We start from the raw sequence: 5,000 nt of genomic DNA, 5'->3' as shown, positions 1-5,000 counted from the left end.
CCGTCAATTCCTTTAAGTTTCAGCTTTGCAACCATACTTCCCCCGGAACCCAAAAGCTTTGGTTTCCCGGAGGCTGCCCGCCGAGTCATCGGAGGAACTGCGGCGGATCGCTGGCTGGCATCGTTTATGGTTAGAACTAGGGCGGTATCTGATCGCCTTCGAACCTCTAACTTTCGTTCTTGATTAATGAAAACATACTTGGCAAATGCTTTCGCTTCTGTTCGTCTTGCGACGATCCAAGAATTTCACCTCTAACGTCGCAATACGAATGCCCCCGCCTGTCCCTATTAATCATTACCTCGGGTTCCGAAAACCAACAAAATAGAACCGAGGTCCTATTCCATTATTCCATGCACACAGTATTCAGGCGGGCTTGCCTGCTTTAAGCACTCTAATTTGTTCAAAGTAAACGTGCCGGCCCACCGAGACACTCAATAAAGAGCACCCTGGTAGGATTTCAACGGGGTCCGCCTCGGGACGCACGAGCACGCACGGGGCGGTCGCACGCCTTCGGCTCGCCCCACCGGCAGGACGTCCCACGATACATGCCAGTTAAACACCGACGGGCGGTGAACCAACAGCGTGGGACACAAATCCAACTACGAGCTTTTTAACCGCAACAACTTTAATATACGCTATTGGAGCTGGAATTACCGCGGCTGCTGGCACCAGACTTGCCCTCCAATAGATACTCGTTAAAGGATTTAAAGTGTACTCATTCCGATTACGGGGCCTCGGATGAGTCCCGTATCGTTATTTTTCGTCACTACCTCCCCGTGCCGGGAGTGGGTAATTTGCGCGCCTGCTGCCTTCCTTGGATGTGGTAGCCGTTTCTCAGGCTCCCTCTCCGGAATCGAACCCTGATTCCCCGTTACCCGTTACAACCATGGTAGGCGCAGAACCTACCATCGACAGTTGATAAGGCAGACATTTGAAAGATGCGTCGCCGGTACGAGGACCGTGCGATCAGCCCAAAGTTATTCAGAGTCACCAAGGCAAACGGACCGGACGAGCCGACCGATTGGTTTTGATCTAATAAAAGCGTCCCTTCCATCTCTGGTCGGGACTCTGTTTGCATGTATTAGCTCTAGAATTACCACAGTTATCCAAGTAACGTGGGTACGATCTAAGGAACCATAACTGATTTAATGAGCCATTCGCGGTTTCACCTTAATGCGGCTTGTACTGAGACATGCATGGCTTAATCTTTGAGACAAGCATATGACTACTGGCAGGATCAACCAGGGAGCTGCGTCAACTAGAGCTGAGCAGCCGGCCGCCCGGGAGTGTGTCCCGGGGGCCCGCGCGAACACGCAAGCGTCCGCTCAATCATTCTGCAAACAGGAGGAGGCTGAGCTCCCCTGCACAATACACCTCGAAACCCTCTCAGGTCCCGGCGGCGCGCAGCGCCGTCCCAAGTACTTGGTCGGGTTCGAGAGAGGCGCAATCGCCCGGAGTTAGGCGAGTAGACGCTTTCGGTGCGACCACCCGTGCTCCCAACTGAGCTTGCCGCTGCCGACAGAGGCCCGGGAGCGTGCTGTCGTGGCATTGCCGGCGGGAGACAACACGCGCCACCTACGGTGACCGGCAGCTCCAACGCCAGCGCCACAGAAGGACAAAAGCCCCACTTGGGTGCCGAAGCGAACTCTCCCAGCACAGCGCACACGCCAACACATCCGCACAGCTGCGATACAAACCACCAGCGAGAACCGCTGGGGCGACCGAGCAGCAGACGGCGTCGCGGCGCCGAGCGCCGGGCGGCGGCGCATCCTCAACGCACACAGTCCTCAATCGGACCAGCACACTGCAGATGTCCACCGCGCTTCGCACCGGGCCCGCGAGGACCTACTTTGGCCGCACGGCGCCGCGCGCAGGGTGCGCCGGCGCGCAGCTGCGACGCCTGCCGCGTCCGTCGGCCGGCGCGCCTGCCACTGGCCGCCCCCACCAGCCGGCTGTAGCGCGTGCGCCCACGCACCGCGCGGCCAGCACGCCGGGAGGCGCCCCCTCACCGGCCGGGGACGGTCCCACCCAGCCACCGCCGCGTATCGCTTCACACCCAGATGCCGTTCAGTTTCGTCGGCATGGTGGGTATCGCTGGAACAACCGGTTAGTACCTCAACCTATCGTCGCCATCACCGATTCACCCCTAGCGAGAACAACCGCACCACAACGGGTTACCATTTCTTCATTTGCGTAACTTCACCAGAAAACGTAGGCGTCCATCGCCATTTGCAACTTCAACCATTATTGCATGCCTGTGTCAGGTGTCACGCCACACTACGTCTGCCCACATACACGCAACAAAATGTGCACGCCTAGACAATACGTGGAAGGTGGCCCCCGTACGTATGCGATGTCCATTGCTCGAACGACTGTCAACCGGCTTCTGTAGCATGTCGCAGATATGGAACGCGCTGCACCATGCCATCACGGTGTGTGAGGAGAGACGACTAGGTCCGAATACATCAACAGACAGCTCATGCTGATCGCCATCCACGGCGTCCGTTCCTCCCACACGTCTCTATGGCGTACCACACTGCAATCCAGCTCTCATAGGGAGACGACACGTAGATGCGTGCACAATATTTGCACTGTATGGTCCGCCGTTTTTGGGCGCAGTCGTTGTACGGTCACACATGTGCCACGATGTATCATTCAGTACATAAGGACGAATGTGCAGTACAGATTGTGGTTCACGCGTACGACATCAGCGGACAGTTGACACAGGCCGCACCACAACGTAGCCTGCGTACGTCGCATGCGAAGGGCATTGAACATGCAAACTTGTCACCAACCACCTTGCGAAGGCAGGGGGCAAGGTGGGGACGTGGGGAGAGGTGGGGGGGGGGGGGCGGCATGTACGCCCTGCTGCCATCCACATTACAGTGTACAGCAGGAGCATGTGGAAAGTCAGCAAGACTTGCAAGGTGTTTAACATGAAGCGATACACAGGGGAGCGGGCAGTGCGAGTAGCGAACTATATTGCGAGGGTTGCGGGTGGGCAACACTACACTAATTGAACGAGTCGTATAACAATTACAGAGCAGGTTTAGGCGACAACGTGGGTTACGATAGGCGACAACGTGGGTTACGTTAGGGGACAACGTGGGTTACGTTAGGGGACAACGTGGGTTACGTTAGGGGACAACGTGGGTTACGTTAGGGGACAACGTGGGTTACGTTAGGGGACAACGTGGGTTACGTTAGGGGACAACGTGGGTTACGTTAGGGGACAACGTGGGTTAGGTTAAGGCACAACATGGGTTAGGTTAAGGCACAACATGGGTTAGGTTAAGGCACAACATGGGTTAGGTTAAGGCACAACATGGGTTAGGTTAAGGCACAACATGGGTTAGGTTACGGCACAACATGGGTTAGGTTAAGGCACAACATGGGTTAGGTTAGGGGACAACATGGGTTAGGTTAGGGGACAACATGGGTTAGGTTAAGGCACAACATGGGTTAGGTTAAGGCACAACATGGGTTAGGTTAGGGGACAACATGGGTTAGGTTAGGGCACAACATGGGTTAGGTTAGGGGACAACATGGGTTAGGTTAGGGGACAACATGGGTTAGGTTAGGGGACAACATGGGTTAGGTTAGGGGACAACATGGGTTAGGTTAGGGGACAACATGGGTTAGGTTAGGGGACAACATGGGTTAGGTTAGGGGACAACATGGGTTAGGTTAAGGCACAACATGGGTTAGGTTAGGGGACAACATGGGTTAGGTTAGGGGACAACATGGGTTAGGTTAGGGGACAACATGGGTTAGGTTAGGGGACAACATGGGTTAGGTTAAGGCACAACATGGGTTAGGTTAGGGCACAACATGGGTTAGGTTAGGGCACAACATGGGTTAGGTTAGGGCACAACATGGGTTAGGTTAGGGGACAACATGGGTTAGGTTAGGGGACAACATGGGTTAGGTTAGGGGACAACATGGGTTAGGTTAGGGGACAACATGGGTTAGGTTAGGGGACAACATGGGTTAGGTTAGGGGACAACATGGGTTAGGTTAGGGGACAACATGGGTTAGGTTAGGGGACAACATGGGTTAGGTTAGGGGACAACATGGGTTAGGTTAGGGGACAACATGGGTTAGGTTAAGGCACAACATGGGTTAGGTTAAGGCACAACATGGGTTAGGTTAGGGGACAACATGGGTTAGGTTAGGGGACAACATGGGTTAGGTTAGGGGACAACATGGGTTAGGTTAAGGCACAACATGGGTTAGGTTAGGGGACAACATGGGTTAGGTTAAGGCACAACATGGGTTAGGTTAGGGGACAACATGGGTTAGGTTAGGGGACAACATGGGTTAGGTTAAGGCACAACATGGGTTAGGTTAAGGCACAACATGGGTTAGGTTAAGGCACAACATGGGTTAGGTTAGGGGACAACATGGGTTAGGTTAGGGGACAACTTGGGTTAGGTTAGGGGACAACATGGGTTAGGTTAAGGCACAACATGGGTTAGGTTAAGGCACAACATGGGTTAGGTTAGGGGACAACATGGGTTAGGTTAGGGGACAACATGGGTTAGGTTAGGGGACAACATGGGTTAGGTTAAGGCACAACATGGGTTAGGTTAGGGGACAACATGGGTTAGGTTAAGGCACAACATGGGTTAGGTTAGGGGACAACATGGGTTAGGTTAGGGGACAACATGGGTTAGGTTAAGGCACAACATGGGTTAGGTTAAGGCACAACATGGGTTAGGTTAAGGGACAACATGGGTTAGGTTAGGGGACAACTTGGGTTAGGTTAGGGGACAACATGGGTTAGGTTAAGGCACAACATGGGTTAGGTTAAGGCACAACATGGGTTAGGTTAAGGTACAACATGGGTTAGGTTAAGGTACAACATGGGTTAGGTTAGGTTACACGTTGTTGTAAGGAAAGGTGTGGGGGGGGGGGGGGGGCGGGGCGGCAGGTTCGTTGATAGTGATTATAGTAAGTGAATGCTTGTGACATGATGAGATTTGTCACGTCAGGATGCA

The 5,000-nt window shown here is 53.9% G+C and overlaps 1 non-coding gene across 1 annotated transcript in view; it reads right to left on the bottom strand.

The window, feature by feature from the left end:
• The window catches only part of LOC124772174, a 1,909-nt gene extending 661 nt beyond the window's left edge, over positions 1 to 1,248 (bottom strand). The window contains exon 1 of the ribosomal RNA XR_007013842.1: positions 1 to 1,248. This exon is cut by the window's left edge and continues 661 nt beyond it. This is a non-coding gene — a ribosomal RNA (small subunit ribosomal RNA).
• Between the last annotated feature and the right edge of the window lie 3,752 nt (positions 1,249 to 5,000).

The sequence above is a fragment of the Schistocerca piceifrons genome, unplaced genomic scaffold (assembly GCF_021461385.2).
Source record: "Schistocerca piceifrons isolate TAMUIC-IGC-003096 unplaced genomic scaffold, iqSchPice1.1 HiC_scaffold_936, whole genome shotgun sequence".
Lineage (NCBI taxonomy): Eukaryota > Metazoa > Arthropoda > Insecta > Orthoptera > Acrididae > Schistocerca > Schistocerca piceifrons.
Note: the sequence above shows the minus strand (reverse complement) of the source record. Positions and strands in the feature narration are given on the sequence as shown.